Source organism: Monodelphis domestica, chromosome 1, assembly GCF_027887165.1.
Source record: "Monodelphis domestica isolate mMonDom1 chromosome 1, mMonDom1.pri, whole genome shotgun sequence".
In the NCBI taxonomy this organism is placed as follows: domain Eukaryota; kingdom Metazoa; phylum Chordata; class Mammalia; order Didelphimorphia; family Didelphidae; genus Monodelphis; species Monodelphis domestica.
This window is the reverse complement of record NC_077227.1, coordinates 318183596-318196667: the sequence shown is the minus strand read 5'-3', so window position 1 is coordinate 318196667 and position 13072 is coordinate 318183596. Positions and strand designations below refer to the sequence as shown.

Below are 13072 nucleotides of genomic sequence, written 5' to 3'. Positions count from 1 at the left end.
ATTTTTTTAGTAACTTGTGTGCATTTTTCCCCAAAACTAGTAATTATTTTGTTAATATATTTAAACTGTTCTTTAACATTTCAAATATTTTAAGATGTAATTTTGAAATATAGAGTATGTACTTTAAATCCTTTTAAAAGTAAGATAAGTCATTATATAAGCCATTATAATACTTAAGAGTAAGAATATTAGAATTTGAAATGCGTTCATTAGTCATATCAGAAATGAATACTAAGACTTAGAATATTAAACTTTGTCACAGTATATTTTCTTCTTTGAGAATTAGAGGTAAAATGCTAGATTTTTTTATATTTGTTCTTTGGAATTCTTTAAATTTTATAGGGAAATATATTATAGGTTGTAAAGGTCACTGTGATACCACCTTGTTGAGAAGGTCTTTTCTTTTGAAAGCATTTTCTCTTTATTACTTTTTTTCTCTGTGTGTTTAATTGAACTATGGAACAGCAGGCATTGTGTAAGCAGACCTAAATGTCATGCAACATAAAGAATGATGTGTGGCCATTACTATAGCTGATATTACTTGTACTTTGGGAAAATTCAGATGTCAGGATTCATTATATTCAGCAGGAAGGTTTTCACATTGCATTGTACATGGTACTATGAAAAAGGAAAGGGAGTTGGGTTTATAATGACAGAAATGTCCTACCAAATTTTCTGATAAAATTTAAATGGCTCTTGCCACCTCTTTCTTTAAACTATCTTGTTGCTGCTATTTTTTTCCTGAAAATGTGTAATTTATATCAGAAGTATAATAGGGTAGAATATTCCTAAAGTGGGTGTATAGTATAGTGGTAGTCTCTCGGTGACCGAGAATGACCATTGTCTTTGTGCACGAAGGAGATTTAAGTGGAAAAGTTGATGCACAGAGACAGGCCCACTCTCTCGGCATTGGAAGCCTGGGTCCAGTGGCATGAAAAGTCGTTATACCTGGAGACTTCCTCGGCTGCATTGGGTGGCCATGTTGTCTTTGGTGCTCCACGCCCTAAGCACTCCACAGTGCCTTGCTGCATCGCCATCTCAGCCTTTTAACCTTCTTATTGGTTTCTTCTGCCTGTTCTGCTGAAACAGTCTTCACATGCTGGGTGAGCAAAGCCCTGGTTCACCAGGGGTCGATGGCTACCCTCACAAGGTTTAGCCGGCCTGTCGAAGCCATTGCCCGGGGTGTGGCCGCTGCTGCATGCTAGCAGCTACTGGGAGCTACAGGTGAGAACTGGGTGTCAGGTGGGGGTCAGAGGCTGGAGAGCTGCCCTAGGAGGGCACGACAAGCCCTCCATACCAAAGATATTACTCCTCTCTGAGCACCCCATACACCCCAAAGTGGGTGTATTGTAGGGATATATCTGTGTATATATGTATATTTACACAGGTTTATGTATATGTACAAACACTATGCATTTTTATACCTGTATACAGACATCCATACATGCATATGTTTGTGTATGTATGTGTAAGTCCTTAACCCTTAGCCTTAAGATTCTTTTCTAGTTGAAACATTGCTGGTTGGGATAGAAGTACCAAAAGATATCATAAATTGGATAATGAATGTATTAAAGGAAGTCTGTATAATTCAATAAAAGAAAATGTGATTTGTTTTTTCTGTAGATAGAGTGCCAGATCTCCAGACAGGAAGACCTGGGTTCAAATTCAAGCTAGCTAAGACCCTTCTTAGCTGTGTGACCTTGGGCAAGTCACAACCCCACAATTGTTACTAATACAGAAAGTAAGGGTTTAAAAAAAGAACAGTTGCAAAATATAAATTAATACTGTACCTAAGAGTTAAAAACATTAATGGGAATAACAAGTAGCAAAATAGAGTGAAGACCATTAGATAAAATTAAAGTATAATCTTAGAATATAATAGGTCTTAAAAAACAACTAAGAAATATTCATGAGATGTTGTGCATCTGTTTGTTCCCAAACAGATTTAGAGAATAGCAAGAGGCGTAAACCTTAGTATAATTGATCTTCTAGATTAAAACACTGAAAAAGATGAAAAACACTGTATTTTGAGTAATTAATTTTAGAGAACTTTTGTAGTCATCAAAAATGGACAATAATACACAAGGAGAAACTGCCTATTCCAATATGGAGAAATTTATAATTATTAACCTCTGAAGCAAATAATTATTTTAGAATTTGAGATATTGAAAGGGGAGATCCTAAAAATTAATAAGGGGGGGATGAGGTTACCTTCCACAGAAACAAGGGAAAGAAGAGCAAGTTTGATTGTGGGGAATGGGAGGGAAGGAAAAGATAATCGATTTTGTTTTGGACATGTTGAGTTTCAAATGCTGAGAGGACAACCAGTTAGAGATATTTTCCAGGCAGTATTAGAGTTGGGGAGAAATTAGGAATGCTTATATAGAGGAAACCTTCTATAAGGAGAGGACTGATTCCATGAAACTAAGGAGACCAATAAAAATTTGAATGTAGAGGGGAAACTGAGAAGAGGGCTTTCTTTGTCTTGGGGAAACACAAAATTGTAGCTTGGGCGATGGATGCTGATCTAGCCAAAGAACAGAAAAGGAATAGTGAGATGGGTAGGACCAGAATAGAGCAGTGTCTCAGAAACCAAGGGAGGAAACAATAGTTTTTCTCACCTCTGCCTCTTAGAAGCTCTTTCCTTTCAAGGCTAAGCTCAGTTGCTTGCTTGGACATGAAGCCTTTCCTTAGCTTTCTTCCCTTCTCTTGAGCTATTAGTGCTCTCTTTTCCTTCCAAAATTAGTTTATATGTGCCTTTGGGTATGTTTATTGACTTACTGTTTGACCTGTGAATCTATATCAATAGGAATTTCTTTAGTTGGGAGCTCCTGTTAACTTCTCCTGTGGCCTCTTCTCTTTTTGCTTTGTATTATCTCATCAGCTCCCATGATTCATTTATCTCCCTGCATATGATTCTCATCTTTTAGCTACAGTCCTGCATCAACTCTCATTTAAAAAAATTGATATTTTATTTATTTTTTGAAGTTAGAAAACTACATGTGTATTTTTTACAATGCTTTCATTCTTTTAAAAATATTTCCCTCATTACATGTAAAAATAGAAAAAAATTTTGATTTCCAAATTCTTTCTTTCTCTCTACTCTCTACCCTCATTGAAAAGGCAAGCAATTTGATAGAAATTATACATATTCATTATTGCAAAACACTTCCATATTAGTCATGACCAACTGTCTTTTTTAACATCTCAAACTGATTATAGGTATCTCAAAATAAAAGTATCCAGAACAGAACTTGATTAACTTTCTCTAATTCCCTCTCTTCTTCTGAACTTTCCTATTACTATTAAGAATTCTACCATCCTTCTAGTCAATCAGGATTGCAAACTTGATGTCTTTCTCAACTCTTCACTTTCACTCAATCCCATATACCTTATCAATTGACAAATCTTATTTCTACTCTCACATCTCTCCTATAAGTCCTCTTAGGACAGCCAGCCAGGTAGTGAGTGTAGTGTCTAGAGCTTTGGATCTGGAGAGGAAGAAGACCCAAGTTCAAATTTGGTCTTACACCCTTCCTATTTGTGTGACCCGGTCAAGTCACTTAACTACTGTTTACCTCAGTTTCCTCAACTGTAAAATGGTGATAAGAGCAATTACATTAAAGAGTTGTTGAGACAATCAAATGAGATATTTGTAAAGTGCTTAGTATAATGCCTGGCTCATAGTAGGTGCTATGTAAATTCTTGTTCCCTTACCCTTCTTCTTTCCACTCATATAGCCAACATGGAATTTTCTATTTAATCTCCCTGCTTTTGCCTCTCCCCAGTCCAATTCATCCACTGCCCAGCAATCATGATTTTCCTAGAATTTACCAGTCTGACCACATAAACCCATTCTCCCTTTCCTTCAATCAATAAAATCTAGTTTCTGCTTATCCTCTGACCTTTAATAAGCTCTTTAGAACTTGGCCCCATTCTACTGTTCTAGGTTCATTCCACTTTACTCTTCTTCGTGTCCTATATGATTGAGCTATACCGGCCTACTTGTTCTTCCAACATGACACTGCCATCTTCTGTCTCTAAATCTTTGTTCTATCTGTGACTCATGCTTGGGTTAGTTTGGTTACTCTGTCTTTTAGATTTCTTAAGTTCACTTGATGAAATGTTCAACTTTGCTAATCAAATGTAAATTAAAATAACATTGAAGTATGACATCATGTGATGTCATTTTAAAGTACTTTATTGGTTTTTAATCTCATGTGTACTCCCTCAACAGTACAGTTCAAAACTCATCTGAATTGTTTTCTCTTTGGCAATTTGTGCCCATGTCCCCCTTTAAATCCTTGACAAGGATAGTTTACCAAATATCTTGTGTGATCTTTATCTAGATTGTTTGATGTTGCATAGATGGCAATGGAACATGTGAGGCTATCTTTAGTTTTTCCCATGAGAACCTTCATTATTGGTTGATCTATACTATATTTGAAATTGCATCACCACTATCTTACACTTTCTCTTCCTCTATTTAAATCTTGGAGTAAGAGGACCTTGTCTTGAAAAACACTAAATATTTGTACCTTTAATGTCACCATTACCCATTCTCCAAAGGCAGCTTGCCCTTTTGGTCCTTTACCTCTAATTTCCAATCTGCCTTATCTGCTTACTCCTTCTCTAGATTTTACAAGCCCTATGATCTGTCCTGATCTACTTAAAAATAAAACCAAAATATTCTTAATTTGATGTCACTGTTCTTTCATATCATTCTGTATCTTTCTTCACTTTTATTAACATTATTTTTCCTGGACTATTGTTGGCTTTTATTTTTCCACTCTCTCTTGCTCTTTACTTCTTTCACACAGCTGCCAAATCGATATTCCTTAAAGCATATCCTGCTCTTGAAGCCCCATTGGTTGCTTCATTTCTCCAGAATTTAAAATCCTTCATGTCCTGACTCTATTTTATTTTTCCATAATGATTGCAAATTATTCTCTTCAGTGTGTTATATTTTATAGCAAAACTGGCTTATTTTCTATTCCATTGTATACATTATATTCCAAATCTTGCCTCCCATGTCCAAAATTCACTTCCTTTTTACCTCTACTACATTGTATATAAGAAGCCTTCTTTAAAGTCTATTTCAAATGCTATTTTATAGAAAGTATAGTCTGATTCCCTACTCTATCCCAGTTGTGCTAATGTTGCACTCTTCTGTGTTAGAAATTACTTTTTATCTATTCTGTATTTTATATTTACTTCTTAAAAAAATACCTAAAATTATTTTTCAATCAGCAAAAGTTTACCTTCTCTTCCTCCTATTCTTAATTGAAAAATAAAATACATATCTATATATATTGCAAATAAAACACATTTCCTTAATGGCTATGTTAAAAAACCTATCCTGTTCACTCTGAATCTTCCACCTTTTGGAAGAATAGCGTGCATCATCATTAGTCCTCTAGAATAAGTTGTTTATATTTACAGATTTCTTTCACTGTATAAATTGTCTTCCTGTTTCTGTTCTTTTTCACTTTGTATCAGTTCACATAAATCTTCACAGATTTCCATGAAATCATGCCCTTCAATATATATGAATATTACATGTCATTTATATACTATCATTTGTTTATCCATTCTCCAATTGAGGGGCAGCCCCTCAGTTTAAAATTCCTTCTCACCAAAAAAAGAGCTATCAATATTTTTATATAATTATTTAGCATTTGCTTTGCTTAGGATTATCCCTCCATTATCTTCCTCACTGGTTCCCTTCCTTCTCTCTTTCTTCCCTTTCTTTTATATTTCCCTGTTGTAAGTACTGTTTAGTTGTATCTCAGAAGTTCTGGTTCGCTTCTCTTTTGCCATTTTCTTTCATGAAATTTTCTATTGTTTCTGTGATATGACTTTTGGCCTAGTAATTCTTTATTAAATTATTTGACTTTATTTTTATCTTTCTTTCAAGGGGGCTTTATTGAATATAATTTTAATTGTGTTGTCAGAAAAGAAGAATATGTTTAATATGTTGGCTTTTCCATATTTGTAAGTTTTTAATGTCCTGATTTACATTTTAATTTTAAATATGTCTTGCACAGTTTAGAAAAATCTCATAATCCTTTGTATTTCCATTCATTAATTGACAGAAAGCCATTATGTCTAAGTTTTTAAAAACTCTGTTCCTGTCCTTCCTTTTAGTTAACCTTTTTGTTAGACCTGTCTAAGTCTGAAAGAGGACATATTAAGGTGTCCAGCTTTTAGAGTTTTGTTGTTACTTTTTCTTATAAATTGTATTTGCATTAATATATCTCTTGGTTATCTTCCTATTCTGGAAAAGTAGAATGGAGGTCTCCAGGGGGTCTCAGTGCCCCAAGGTGTTTGTTCCCCTTGGGGAAAGAGAGACGTAAGTTCAATAAAGTTTGTGCTTCAGTTTACACTATCCAATAATAATACTGTCAAATACTTCATTCTGGAAAGTGGAAATTCTTCATATTGATGATTTAAAATGCTATCTTGACAAAGGGAAAAAAGAACTATATGATTAAGAAACAAAGAACATCAATAGAGATTGAGAAATAACTTAACAGAAAACAAAAAGAAGACTCCAAAAGCCATTTGTAAAGGTGGAAGATACAGTAACCATTATAGACAATTTTATCTTCAATTGTCCAGCATCTCTCATAAAAAGACTATTCGATTCCTAAACTCTGCAGTCTGTTTTATATGGATAAGATAGGTAGACGGCAGAAACAAACACAAACTAAACAAAAAAAAGAAAAGGAAAAGGACGATGACTGTCTAGTTCAACTTGAGAGAAAAAAGAAAGTATACTATGAATGTTGCAAAATATAAAGATTTTCAAACTTATCTTCTAAGTGAACAAAGGAACTTTGCAGAGAATATTCAGTATCGAGTTGTTGTTCATATTGTATTCATGTTAGTGTCTGACTTTGTGGAGTAAAAAAGCAATATATCCAGAAACGTAAAATATAGTATTGGCTCTTTTGTCCCTTTTATTGGTAATACTTTTTTTTTTTTAATTTAAGCCAACATAGTTACCATTTTCTTTTTTTTTCCTAAGGAAGGCTTTTATTTTTTTTAATTTTATAGTATTTTATTTGATTATTTCCATGCATTATTCATTAAAGACAAAGATCATTTTCTTTTCCTCCCTCCCCCCCCCCCCCCCCCCGTAGTCGACGCGTGATTCCACTGGGATTGGTAATACTTTTTAAAAGAGTTAATATAAGAAAACAACTGATATTGTACTGTTTCCTAGAGGGGTCTTTGGGAAAATACAGTTGATAAAGCAAATAGAATTTTCAATATCATGAAAACTGGGATCCTGTATTAAAGATTGCTTCATCTCAGTCTATAAATCTTGTTTCATGTAGATTGTCTTTGTGATTTAACAAGTTAACTCGGAACATTTTGACTATAGAAAATTGTACATTTTAAATCTAGTGGGGAAAGATTTAAACAGTTGGATTTGGTGTAAACCACCTTCCATTAAAGATACCTAGAATGTTTTTCATAAGTTTCCGAATAGTAAGGAATTGTAAACAAAAAGGTCTCAGAAGAACTAAAAAACAATGCTGACCATATACAAGTTTCTAATTCTGAAACGGAAAAATTTGTGCCTTGATTAAAATGAAAGTCATTTTTTCTTCCAGCTGTATATCTGAAGAAAGAAGGAACGTGTTCACCATATGGTTATGATTCTAGTCTTAGAGTCATTAATAAACCTTAGTCAGAACCCAAAAAAGTTAAAAATATAGACAGTTTACTTTAGGGAAATTACCAAAAATTGGGAATGGGAAGGGAGGAAAGAAATAAATAAAAAATGCCAAAAGGATGTAGAATTAACATTTAAAGAAAATAGAATTTACAGTGACAGAAGAGTAAAACAGTTATTTGTAGTTTACCTATATTTTCTTTAGTGGAATTATTTCAGACCAGTGAAAAAAAATTTTGAGACTTTGAATTTTATAAGACATTCCGAAAATAGTGGTTCAGGTTTGGGGAAAAAAAGAAAATTGAAGTAGTTTGTTTTTCTTCTTCTTTAACCTCCAATTCTTAAAGATTTTTACATGTAGAAAAATTCTTGTTTAAATATTTATAAATGTGCCAATGTGTTTTAATAACAGTGTAAATATTCAGAGTAAGGGTGATTATTAGTATTTTCTAAGATTGAATATTTTTATAGAAATAAATATAACCAAAGCTATAAAAAAGACTATGAAGGAAAATGGAAAGAGTTAGTGAAGAAACTTTTACTGCAATTATTGTTAATTCACTTTCTTTAAAAATTGAAGTCCTTTGCAGAATTTAAAAATTATTGGAAAGGCAAGCAGTATAGGTGAGTACATGGCAGTTAAATATCCTAATGTTTTGAATAAAGTAATGGAAGAGAGTGTAAAGATTAAAATAGATAAGGTAGATAATAGAAGAGAGTAATAGGTCACTAGATTTTTAATATGGATAAATAGGCTTATTTTGGAAAAGGAGGCCTTCCAGATCTGATATTTCTGAGAAAGGGGAACCCCACCCCCAAACTTAAAGTGTTTAAAGATAACCTAACACTTTTATCAGGAGTTCAAATAGAAGGGAATTTTGAATTAAAACTGTTTATCGTACTTGAATTTCTTATGCTCTGAGAGACTGATTTTGCTTCTAGATCTTCAGTGGTTACATAAGAAAGCATGACTAACACTTTTTTGAATATGAGTTTTAAAGCTATAAAATATTGCAAGAACAATACTATTGCATTACTCTTTTAGAAAAATTTTCAGCTTGTCCAAATGGTTCATTGTGTGAAAGTGTAAGCATGCAGATTGGCTGAGATGCGGATAAAATTCTCCACAGCAATCAATGTTTGCATGAAGATTTATAGAAAGAGAAGGAAGTTCAGTCTAAGATGCTAAAACATTTTAAATGACAGTAATGATGTTTTGGTCATATGGTAATTGTAGACATAACCTTAGGAATAATAATATTAAGAAATTTTGCATTGGTGTCACATTTTCCCCATATCCTCTCCAACATTTAATAATTTTCCTTTCCTATTAGCCAGTCTGATAGATGTGAAGTGGTGGTACCTCACAGTTTTTTTAATTTATATTTTTCCAATTAATAGTGATTAAGAGCTTTTTTTATTTGACTGTAAATAAGCTTTGATCGCTTCACAAAATAATTGCCTGTGCATATTCTTTGACCATTTGTCATTTGGAGAATGACTCATATTCTTACAAATTTGACTTGGTTTATTCAGTGCCATACCAAACCACCAAAAACTTATTTTATAGAACTAGAAAAAATAATACAATTCATCTGGAAAAATAAAAACTAAAGAATATAAATATTAATGGAAAAAATGTGAAAGAAGGAGATGTCTAAAAGTTCTAGGCCTCAAACTGTATTACAGAAAAGTAATCATCAAAAACAATCTGGTATAGGTTAAGAGATTGAGTGTTGGATCAGTGGAATAGACTAGGTGTTGGTAATGACCACAGTAATCTAGTGTTTGATAAATGAAAAGATCCCAACTATGGGGACAAGAATTCATTATTTGACAAAACTGCTGGAAAAAGCAAGAGTTTGACAGAAACAGGTATAAATCAACATCTCACATCTTATGCCCAAGAGGAGATCAAAATGGGTATATGATTTAGACATAAAGGTAAGTAAATTATGGCAGCATTATAGTAGTTTAGTTGTCGGATCTATGGATAAGGGAAGAATTTATGGCCAAACAAAAGATAATGAGATTTTAAATGGATAGTTTTATGAAAGTAAAAGACTTTTTTTGCACGAAAAAAAATAATGCAGTCAAGATTAGAAGGAAGACAGAAAACTGGGGAAAGTATTTTTAATAACATTTCCTAATGAAAGACAAACAGGATTAAAGGGTATACACAATTTTATAGCTTTGGGTATAGTTCCAAATTGCCTTCCAGAATGGTTGGATCAATTCACAATTTTACCAACAATGCATTGCTACTAGCTTACATTAATATAACAGCATCATTTAAAGACTTAGTAGTTTGATCTCAGGTTTTTCTAATTCTGAAGTCCAATGGCTAGTTGATTAAACATTGGTATACAATGTTGATATCTAGAGAAAGGTCCTCAGCATGTTGGAAGGACTCTCTACTTTGGAAGTCTTAAACCAAGACTTAAGACAAGAATGAAACAGGGCTATAACATTAAAAGAAGTGACCTTCATTGATGAGACCACAGACATAATTAAGTATATTTGACAAAGTGATGTTTTCACATTTTATCTCTCAGAAGCTCTGTTAGAAAAAATATGTAGGAAAGATGATATTTTAATTTTATATTGGAAGAGTAAGGCAGTTTTCTAAAATGGAGTAAAACTGCATTTTCAGTGGTGGTTGGTGTCATCATGGTATCTTTGAAAAACATGGTATATAATTATAGTGATTTTATCTTTTAATCACTTAAAGATCATGGATTCAGATTTGGAAAGGACCCAGTCATGTGTTCTTTGCATAGTCTCATCTGGATAAATGGTTTTGGGTCAAAAATGAAGCCTAGTGTTCATGAAACAAGATTTTATTATGTTCTTTCTTTTGGTAACCCTGAAATATGTAATGTATGTAAAGAAAAGCACTTTATAAACTGAACTATTATGTTATTATTTTTATTACTCCCGTTTAACTTGGGGAGAGGAAGGAGGAGGAATCAGATACTTACAAAATGAATAAATGTGTAAATGGACTTAAAATATTAAAAAGGCTCAATAAAAGTAGTAGATGAGTTTGAAATTGCTGGATTAAATCAAGTTAAATTTACTATCTGTTTATGTAGTTCCTGATCTGTTTCTTCAATTATATTGTGAAAAAATGGTATACTAGTGCTTTTCCCCAGAATTTCAACTATTTAAAAATCCAACTAAAATGCTGCTTAAGAGATTGTGATTATTTTCCCATGGGAAATATTTGACTAATGTACCATGACTGGATATGGCCACATACAATGTCATCTGATAAAAACAGTTCCCCAAAGTACAGTTGACTGGGAACTAAATATAGAAGTCATTTCTGCAGGGGCTTTAGTCCACATAATTTCCAGGGCGTATGGGAGGAGATATCCTTAGATTTTTCACTAGCAAAGCATTCATTAGCATTGGCAGGTTCCAGAGGGAGGTTCTTGTTAGCCTTCCTTCATAAATATGCCTTTGAGGAAGGGTATAAGTCAAAGGGCAGAGAAGAGGAGAAACTTCTTATAGAATTAGTGTTTTGGAGAAAAATTTTTGAAGAGGTGGAATGGCTTTATTCATATCCTAATGGAATATGGTGGTTTAATAGTTGGAAAAGGAAAAGATGTCGAAGAATTTGAGGAAAATAAAAACAGCTAGCATTTATATGGTATTTTAAGTATTTAGAGTACTTTATAAATAGTATCTCATTTTATTCTCACAACCATTTGAAGTAGTTGCTATTATCCACATATTATAGATTAAGAAACTGAGGCAGATGGATGATAAATAATTTGTTTAGGGTCACTCAGTTGATAAATGTCTGAGATCATAATATTTGAAATTGAGTCTTCTCCGATTTCAAATCCAGCTGCTTCAAAGGAGAGGCCCTTCTACTTTTCCATCAGATTGGATGTTGTTATAGTTTTTTCATCCTTTCAGAGACAAAGAGGAAGCTAGCAATTAAATTAAGCCCTACTGTAGACCATCACTTGAGATGCTTGTTTTAAACGATGTATCCTTCCTAGGTATGATCAATTGATATTTCCTGGTATATTTTACCAAGCTTAACAGATGGAATCAGAAAGTAATAATTTATTTTAATAAGATTTATTACTCTTGGTGCCAAATCAGAGAAGATCATGAGATTAAATACTTTGATCATAAGATGAAATACTATTTGTGGACTCTCCAAACTTTATAGATTTTGATGTGATGACCACTAATCGCTTAAGGAATTTCTTTCTCATATCCCTGACAAATAGTCACCTTGGCTGTCATACTCATTAACCTTGTGACCATAGGCAAGTCATTTAACCTCTAACTTTATTTCATGAGTTGTCAAGTAGGATTGTTGTAGAGAAAGTGTTTCTGACCTTAAACAGGGAATTTACCTTTCTTTGGGTCAGTTTATTTTATTCCTAAAATTATAATTGTTAGAAACTGTTAGGACCCTTTCCTATCTTTATTTTTTATAAATTTACATGTATATGTGGTTTTCCTAATTAGAAGGTAAGCTCCTTGGAATTTTTGAATTCTTTGTATTTGTATCTCCAGTGCCTAGCATAGTGCTTAGTACACAATAGATGGTTTAATAAATGCTTGTTGATTGATTGACCTTGAATAACTGCCTAGGACTTCTGCTTATTAGAAGCTAGGTGACACAGGGGATAAGAGAGCCAGGCCTGGAGTCAGGAAGACTCATTTCTCTGAGTTGCAATATAGCCTCAGTCATTTACTAGTTGTGTGATCCTGGACAATCCACTTAATCCTGTTGGCCTCATCTGTAAAATGAACTGAAGGTGAAAATTGGGAAACTTTCTGCCTAGAAAGCCCCAAATGAGACCAGGAAGAGTCAGATATGTTTGAAATGACTGATGAACAACTGCAACTTCTATTCATTCATTCTAGTTCTGCTCTTTAGCTCTACAATGAATATGTAAGGTCCTTCTTCAAAATAATTATCTTTCATCTATTTGAAGATATTGATACATTACTGAAAAAGAACATGAGGTAGGGGAGAAAGTCAAAAGTGGGAAAATTGGTTTTAAATCTTTCCTCTAATATATGCCCAAAGGTGCCCTGATCCAAGTCATTGAAAAGTGTGAGTGCCCTGAGAGACAGCTCACCAAAAATATTAAGTTGCTAGCAGTTACTGATCTACCTCAGTGGAAGGAATCCTTGTAGGAAATTTCCTAAATTAGTATATTATAGGTCAAGGCCAGTCATCCCCTATGTAAATTTTTTTTCTCCAGATTTTCATTTTTATACATTTTATAATTAATAACAATGGTAGTGTTTTGATGTTTGAAAAAATAAAACAAAAGAAACCACTTTTATTATCTCATTTAAATCTGTGGTACAGTTGATTAAATCAACCCTTACAACAACCTGAGGGAAGTC

The 13072-nt window shown here is 33.2% G+C and overlaps 1 protein-coding gene across 1 annotated transcript in view; it reads left to right on the top strand.

Moving 5' to 3' along the window:
* Positions 1-13072, top strand: part of TDRD9 (tudor domain containing 9) — a 236276-nt gene that overhangs the window by 9873 nt on the left and 213331 nt on the right. The gene's annotated exons all lie outside the window — the stretch shown is intronic.